Source organism: Myodes glareolus, chromosome 15 (genome assembly GCF_982192425.1).
Source record: "Myodes glareolus chromosome 15, mMyoGla1.1, whole genome shotgun sequence".
NCBI lineage: Eukaryota > Metazoa > Chordata > Mammalia > Rodentia > Cricetidae > Myodes > Myodes glareolus.
This window is the reverse complement of record NC_142040.1, coordinates 13141546-13150935: the sequence shown is the minus strand read 5'-3', so window position 1 is coordinate 13150935 and position 9390 is coordinate 13141546.

Genomic DNA, 9390 nt, shown 5'->3' with positions numbered 1-9390 from the left:
TGTGAGACAAAGATATCTTCCCAAATATCATTGAGTTTATTTTCTGTTGGCCATCTACTACTGGGCATTGGTCTACCCTTAAGTATAGTTTTTCTATCTAGGAAGACTCTATTGGAGAAAACTAAATTTTTCTTTGTGAGTAGTTGTCAACTGGAGAGAGCTTCTAGGTATGTGGTGGGAGCTTGTGTTCTTCTCTCTCGGTGCTGGGACCCCATCTGACCCTTTGTTTTCCACTAAAGTCTTTCTGAGTTCATACATGCATCAGTTCTGTTGTGTCTAGAAGACCTCATTTCCTTAGTGTCTTTCATTCCCACTGGCTCTTACAATCTTTTTGCCTCTGAGCCCTGAGGGGATGGATTTGATAGAGACAGTCTAAGAATGAGTATTCTAAGGTCTCTCTCTGCACTTTGTCTAGCTATGGGTGTCTGTGTTTATTCCCATATACTGCAGGAGGAAGCTTCTTTGGTAAATGATGAGCAAGATGTTGATCTATGAATATAACAGAATGCTATGAGGAGTCATTTTATTTGTTCATTCCTTTAGCAGAAACGTAATACTTGGTTTTCTCGTAAGACCTATTTAGTCTCAGGTTCATGGCTACCCAAACAGTACCCATCTCACGAGGGTCTAAATTTCAGATAATAGTTAGTTACTCCTATAACATTTGTATCACTATTGCACCAGTGTATCTTTTAAGCAGGTCAGCGTTATAGATCAAAAGCTTTGTAGAAGTGTTGGTTTTTTACCATTCATCTTTGGTAGGTAGAGTGCTTTTTTTTTCTTAAATCCTGAACAGTTGTCTGTAGGAGTGAAGGCTATAGGTAGGCACCATCTTGACTTCTCTACATTCAGTAAGTTATGCAAGTGCTGTCTTTAGTAAGTAGGCCATACCACCAATTTGTGGAGGGCAATAACCTTGGCAATCATTTGGTTGTATGGGGGGATTCTTCTTTCCCCCATTCTATTAAAAAGTAGATTATTTTCTTATACAGTATGTTCTGATAATGGTTTCTCCTCTTCTCCTTCAAGTTCTTTCCATCTCCCCTCCCTTCCAGATCCACTCCCTTCTTGTCTTTTGTTAGAATAAGGTGGAATTCTCAGAGGTAACAACAAAATATAACAAAATAAACCATGACACTGAAGTTGAACAAGGCAAATCAACAAAAGGAAAGGAACCCCAAGAAAAGGCCCAAGAACCAGAGAACCACTTTTCCATACACTCAGGAGTTCCATAAAAATACTAAACTGAGCCGGGCGGTGGTGGCGCACACCTTTAATCCCAGCACTTGGGAGGCAGAGGCAGGCGGATCTCTGTGAGTTTGGGGCCAGCCTGGTCTACAGGATCTAGTTCCAGGACAAGCTCTAAGAAATAGTACAGTGAAACCCTGTCTTGAAAAACAAAAAACAAAAAACGAAAAAAAAAAAAGAAAAAGAAAGAAAAAAAAAGATAAAAAAGAAAAAAACCTAAACTGAAAGCTGTAATCTATACACAGAGGACCTACTGTAGACCCATGCCAGCCCTGAGCTTGGTGCTTCAGTCTCTCTGAGTTCATGTGACCTTTGCTCAGTTGATTTAGAGAACCTTGCTCTCCTGGTATCTTTCATCTTCTCTGGCTCTTACACTCTTTCCATCTCTTTTTCCGTGGGCTCTGTTCCCTGAGCTCTGAGGGATGTGATATCTCCTTTAGAGCTATATGTTACAATCTCTCTCCCTCCCCCCCCCCCGTAATGTCTGCTGTGGGTCTCTGTATTTGTTGTCATCTGCGGCAGGAGGAAGCATCTCAGATGACGACTCAATAAGGCACTGATCTATGAGTATGGCAGATTATTATTAGGAATCACTTTATTGTCATTTTTTTTAGAACAGTAATATTTGGCTTTACTATAGGTCTCTGGGCTATCTATTCTCTGATTCCTGGTCACCCAAGTAGAGTTGGGTATAGATTCCATCTTGTGGAGTGGACCTTAAGTCAAACCAGACATTATTTGGTTATTTACACAAGTTTTGTGCCACAATTGACTCAGCATATTTTGCAGGCATGACAGATGTACATCAGAGGTTTTGAGGCTAAGTTGTTTCTGTTTTTACTTAGGTAGCCTGCAGAGCACCTTCCCAACTGAATGCACTAGAGCACAGGATGAGAGTTCTATGTGGGAATCAGTTTGACCTCTCCATGTTTAATGTGTTGTGTAGGTGCTGTCTTTAGCAATGGGGTCTTGCTGACAGTTAGTGGAGATCAATCTATTCTTTTAACAACAGTCTGGATTGTTGGTGAATTTCCAAGGGACCTCTTTGGCAAACAACTTAATTGGATGCAACCCAAGGGCAGTACTGGAAGCTCCAATTGAGGACAAGAGATGATCATTGGGACTTTAACTCCCTCATTATTTGGATATTTCATTAAGATTGCCTTCATGTATTTTAGGAAGTTTCTACCATATTAGGATTCAACACCACCCCTCAAATGCCCTCAATTCTAGCTGTTTCTCCCTGAATTCCCACCCTCAATCCCATCTCGCCTCCCCCTTGCCCCTGCCATTTCCATGCTCCACCTGCCCTCTATCTACCCATAAAATGTTTTCTATTTCCCCCTCCTGGGGAGATCTATGTCTCCCCAGTTCCTTCCTCTGAACCTTTTGGCTAACAACTTGTTTAGCTATAGCTCATTCCTGACACTGGATGTACAATTTGGTAGTGAAAAATGTCCAGTAGGGGCTTGTGTCCTTGCTATTTCTTGATTCAAGTTTAGATTTCTTTCATATATATATACATATGAATATAAAATTATATATAAATGTATATATAAAATTATATATATGTATATATCTATAAAATCTTCTACTCAATTAAGTTTCCATATGACCCCTCAACTGGCCATTTAGTGTTGGTCCTTCACCATATTCCCTCTATTATCCCCTCCACATTTGCTGTCCCCATTCACCCCCACGTCCATCCATAACTATATAATTCACTTTCTGAGGGCTAGCCTTCCCTCCTCCCTAGCTTTTCTTTATACTTAACCTCTGTAGTTATATGGATTGTAGCTTGCTTATCATTATGCGTTAACATCCACTTATAAGAAAATACATACAATATTTGTCTTTTGGGATGCACGTTACCTCACTTGAAACTATTTATTTCTAAGTATATCCATTTACCTGAACATTTCACGATTTTGTTTTTAACAACTGAGTAATATTCCATTATGTAAATGTACATTTTCTTTATTCATTTATCATTGATGGATATATAGGTTGTTTCCAATTTCTGGCTATTATGAATAGAGCAGGATTAACATGGTTGAACAAATATCTCTGTAGTAGTACATAGAATTCTTTGAGTATATGTCCAAGAATATATTTGGATATAAATATAGATCTATTTCTAGTGTCCTGAGAAATGAAATGGTTATAGTTTCTCTCTCTCTCACTCTCTCTCACACTCTCTCTGTCCACTTTCCTTTTTTTCTTTGCCTTTTTTGGAGATGATTTGACTATGTATCTCTTTTTTCTAACCATGATCTATCTGCTGATTGCAAATGTTTCTCTTCGTCAATAACCACATGTGATGTTAGGATCTCTTTTTTTTTAATCCACAAATGTTACTCTTACTTTAGGATCTACATGTCTCCCTCACAGGAGATATATTCTATCAAGAGTAATTAGAACAGTTCCATAGAAGTTCTAGAAAAATATATCCAACTTAATATTCATGTGTACATCTTATCTAGAATGAGTGTGGCCCTGGCAATCTGGATTTCCAGAAATATCTCCAATGATGTGTGTTTACTGTAAGTGTTCATTGATTAGAGTCACTCCCCCAACACCCTACCCTGAACAAATAATACTCAGAGTTAGAAAAGAATAAATCTATATGGAAGAAGATAGTTGATTTCCTTTCTTACAATTTTCAAAGCTATCACTATTCAAAACTTTCCCAGTTGTATTAGTTCTGTTCATTCACTCCCTCAGTTTTATATTGAGTTCCCCAAACTAATGAATATTGATCTGGTTTGCTTTCCATTGCCATGATAAGCACCACAAATAAGAGCAATTTGAGGAAGAAAAAACTCAATTTCCCTATACATTCAGGTATACATCCACAGTGAATATCTGTGGGAAATCGACAGGAATTTAAGCAGGAACCTGGAGTCAGAAAGAGAAGCAGAATCGCACAGGAGGACTCTTTATTGGCTTGCTCTTCGGGCTCACATTCATCTACCTTTCTTATACCGCAATGGACTATTTATCAAGGGGTGGTACTTCCCATAGTAGGCTGCCCCTCCACATCAGTCATCAATCAAGAAATTTCCCCACAGGTTTTCCCACATGCCAGTTTGATAGAGGTATTGTCTCAGTTGAGGTTTCCTCTTCCTCTTCCCAGATGACCATAAATGGTCATCAAACTGACAAAAAAAATTAAGAAGTGCAATTTTAAATAAAAAGTCAGTTGTTTCTTTAACTGTAAGCAATCAAACTAAAGTACAGTATATTGCTGTTAAAAAATGTCACTGTCTTCTTTTCTGGGCATGGACATGGACCGGGAAAAAGGTTTGATTCTTCTAGTTAACAATTGTAAACCTTTCTTTTTCTTAAGCTATGTATATGAGGATAATACTGTATGTAGGGATGTTAGAAAATAAAGCCTCCCTGTGTGCTTAAGAGCATAAAATATGCATTAGACTCTATACTAAATTTCAGGTATGAAACAAGCACTCTCCAAGCACAACTGTAGCAAAAGAGTAGAGCAATTATATTGATTTATTAAACACTGAACTTATGCTTAATTTTCAAAATAAGAAGAACAAAGAAGTAATACGTTGAGACTTAAAAAGCCCAAGTTGTCTGAAAATCTCTGAAGCTGAAGAGTACTTATTTTTCTATTCTTCCTTACTTTTTATAGAAATATTACCCTTTAATTTATTTAATTTTTGACATGCAAAACATGGAAAGAGCAAGAACATTGACTAGCTGACAAATGTCAGGGCAAAAATAAGATGTAATTATAGCTTCAGATGCTGTCTAAATTCCCCATAGCAAGTAACACAAGTTTCTGCAATCAGAGCCAAATAAAACCTAAATTCATACTTGGGCAAAAGATGAAGAATAACTTTGATAGTATGTCACCAATCATACCTTTGAGAATTTAAGAAAAATACAACTAAGTTTGAGATTTTCATATTTTTAAAATTCTAGAAGCAAATAAGATATACAGGATAAAATTTTCACTAAGGTAGTCATTTTAGAAAAGTATAGTTCAGCTATTCTATCAGTGCCTGGTGTAACTGTACATCCTTCATCATCTCCCCCCGCCCCGGAATTAATGTGCTATTTGTGTGAAAAACTTTTGCCCTTAAGGGATTAATATTATGACTACATTTACTTTTGAGTGTTTTTCAAACAAGCTTCTAAAAATATTTTAACTTTCTGACCTAGTGTTTTTCACATCTACAGAGCTGCTTTTTAAAAAATGGTCTGGGCTTATTTATCAGTTGGAATGTTTTCAGTTTCTGGTACAAGGTAATTCATAAGCATACCTTGGAAAAATAATTTAAAGACTAAAATCAAATATATTTTAAATCTTTTAAGCTTTTCATTAATGTGGGTGATTAGTACATGTTAATTGTCTAGGAAATGTTGTCATATAATTCTAATTTCAAAAAATACTATGTTTGGCAAGTGATTTCTGCCCCAAACATACATGTGAAATAATAGTTTTCAGTCCAGGTATTGTCTAAGCAAAGGCCCCATGGTTAGAATATACCTCCAGCAAACCAGGAACATTAGTGGGGATCTTAGCACAGTTTTTCTTTTTAACATTTTATTTTGAAAAAATCAATCCAATAGACTATCCCTAGTATAATAAGTCAACCGTAATGTCCCTTATAACATTGAACTAGCTGTTTACATAATTATTGATGTTACATTATGCTGAGGCATTCGCAAAACCTTGCTTTCAAATTAAACTGTGAATTTTTTTCCCCTCACTATTTCTGAATTTATCATTCTTCTATATGAAAAAAGTCTGATCATCTCAGGAAATTTAATAATGATAACACATTATAATGAAGGTGCAGTCTATATTCAAGACCCCCACTTGGCCTCCTTATGTCCTTCATAGATGTAATTTAAAAATCAGGATCTGAGCAAAGATCTTGCAATGTGTAAACTTGCCTTCTTTTATTTTTCCTTTAAGTACAAAAGTGTTTATTGTATTACTCATAGATACAGAATTCTACATGGAAGCTCCTTTACTTTTACTTTCAAACTTAAAACACTCGGGAATCCCACAAAAACACAAAACCAAAAGCCTTAAAATATATGCAAAGGACCTGTGGGATAAATTAATTAATTAACTAATGAATTAATAAGTTTAAACTAAGAGAGAAAGAGAGAGAGAGAGAGAGAGAGAGAGAGAGAGAGAGAGAGAGAGAGAGAGAATAACAAAATCCTGGTACAACATTATGAGACAATGAACCTGCAAATTTGCTGGTGAGTTTGTTTTTTGTTGGCCATCTACTGCTGGGCATATAGTCTACCCTAAGAGTAGTTTGTTTGCTAAGTGAGATCCCCTTGGGAAAAACTAAATTTTCATTTGCAAATGGCTATCAATTGGAAATAGCTTCTGGGTTAGGAACGGGGCAAATGTCCACTTCTCCTTTCAGCACTAGGCCCTCATCTGATGCAACCTGTCCAGGCCCTATGTATGCTGTGGCAGACTCTGTGCAAGCATATGCGTGTCAAAAATCTTGTTGACTTAGAAGACTTTTATTTTTTGCACCCTTCATGCCGTCTGATTCTTAAACTCTGCTTTCTCTTTGTCAGAGTTCTCTGAGCCCTGAGTGGAGTGATATGATGGGGTATATATGATGGAGGTTCTGTCTCCCTGTTATTTGGTGATTTTATTTAGATTTTCTTCATATGTGTATACATTTTGGACACATCTACTGTATTAGTTTTCCACACTACTTTTATCTGTGCCTTCTACATATTACCTCTATTACCTCACCACCCTGCTTGATTCTCTCATTTTACCTCTGCACCCCATCCATCTATAACTTTATATTCTATTTTTTATCCTAGAGAGATCTATCTCTCCCCCTAATCTTTTCCACTGTATATAACCTCTGTGGTTCAGAGGATTGTAGTTTGCTTATTGTAGCTTAGACATAACAGCTAATATTCATATATAAGAGAATTCATCTTGTGTTTGTCTTTCTGAGTATGGGTTACATCACTTGGGATTTTTTTCTTGTTTCACTTTTTGACCTGTGAATTTCTTGATTTCTAATGTTTAACAGCTGAGTAAAATTCCGTTGTGGAAATGTAACAGATTCTCTTTATCTTGTTGATAGACATACATTTTTCCCAATTTCTGGCAATTATGAATAGTAGAGCTGCAATGAACATGGGTGAGCAAATATCTCAGAGGTAGGATAGAGGACAGATATTGCCTAAGAGTGGATAGCTGAATCTTGAGGTAGAGCTATAGCTAGCTTTCTGAAAGATCACCATATGATTTCCATAGTGGCTATATAAGCTTGTACTCCAACCAGCAATTGATGAGTGTCCCCCTCACTCTGCATCCTTGACAATATGAGCTGTCAGTTGTTTTATTGATCTTGGTCATCTTGACGTGAGCCTGTTATCTTTGGAGGGATACCTTGCTCAGTCTAAACACAAAGGGAAGGGTCTTAGTAAAAATCTGATTGATGAGAGACCTGGCAGAGAACCAACTTCCCCTCTTTCTCTCCTTCCTCGATTCAAAAGGGCTGGACATCTCTATAAGCTTCTCCCTACTACTTCCTGTGTTTTTCTATATGTCCTCAGTCCTCCAAACATCTATGGCTAATTTTGGTCAGCTAGCTCCACCCTCTGATTCAAGGTAACTTTATTTTTAGTCTTGGGAGTGTCAAAGTGTGATCAAATATTCTGTAACAATTCCCCCCCTTTTTTGTCTAAATAAAGAGGGAATGTTTTAACTCTCCAGAGTAAAACTATATACAATAAGAGTAATTGTCACGTAAGAATTACATCCACAGTATCCTGTCAATTTTATTTGACAAGTTCAGAGAAAATACTTCATTATCTATCCTATCTTGGTGAGTCCAAAGTTTTCTACCTAATTCACTTTCTACCCAAACTTGTATTACCAACCTGACACTATCTTTTTATACTTCAAAACATTTTACCGTTATTCATTTTACGTATTAACCACAGTTTCCCCTCTCTTCCCTCCACCTATACTCTCCTCACCTTCCCCCACCCCACCTCATCCACTCCTCAGAAAGGGTTTGGTCTCCCATGGGAAATCAACAAGGCCAGGCACATTCATTTGAGGCAGGACTAAGCCCCTTTCCCCCATCAAGGCTGAGCAAGGCATCCGCATATGTAAAAGGCTTTAAAAAGCCAGGTCATACATCAGCGATAGATCCTGGTTCTACTGTCAGGGGTTCCACACGCAGAGCCGGCTACAAAACTGTTACTCCCACGCAGAGGGCCTACTTCAGTTCCATGCAGTCTCCCCAGTGGTCTGCCTGCTGTCTGTGAGTTCCCACAAGTTCCGGTTAGTTGTCTCTGTGGATTTCCCTGTCAAGACCAGGACTCCCCTTACTCATACAATCCCTCCTCCTTGTCTTCAACTGGACTCCTGGAGTTTGGATGTGGATCTCTGCATCTGCTTCCACCAGTTATTAGATGAAGGTTCTATAATAACAATCAGGGTAATCACCAATCTAAATACAGGGGAAGGTCAGTTCAGGCACCCTCTTCACTATTGTTAGGAGTCTTAGCTGGGTTCATTCTTGTGGTTTCCTGGGAATTTTCCTGGCATCAGGTTTCTCCCTAGCCCAGTGAAGGCTCCCACTATTGAGATATTTCTTTCCTTGTTCTCCCATTCGATCTATCCTAGAATGCGACCATTCTGTTCTCTCATGTTCTCATCCCTGTGTCCTCCCCTTTACCACCTCCACCCCCAGTTTACTCAGAAGATCTCATCTTCTTCCCCTTCCCAGGATGATTCATGCATCCTTCCTCAGGTCAACCTTGTTACCTAGTTTCTCTGGAGCTGAGGATTGTGATCTAATTATCCTTCTCTTTACATCTAGTATCTACTTATGAACGAGTACATACTATGTTTGCCTCTCTAGGTCTGAGATATACGTACATATATATTTTGTTATTTTGTTCTCTTTCTCTCTCTCTAACTTGGTGATGTCTCTGGAAATTACTTTATTATACAGGATTGTTTTTGCTATTTTGTTTTTTTTCTATATGAAGTTGAATATTGTTCCTTTAGGGTCTGTGAGGAATTGTGTTTGGGATATGATGAGTATTGCACTGAGTATGTATCGTTTTTGATAAGGCTTCAATTTTGTTATGTTGATCCTA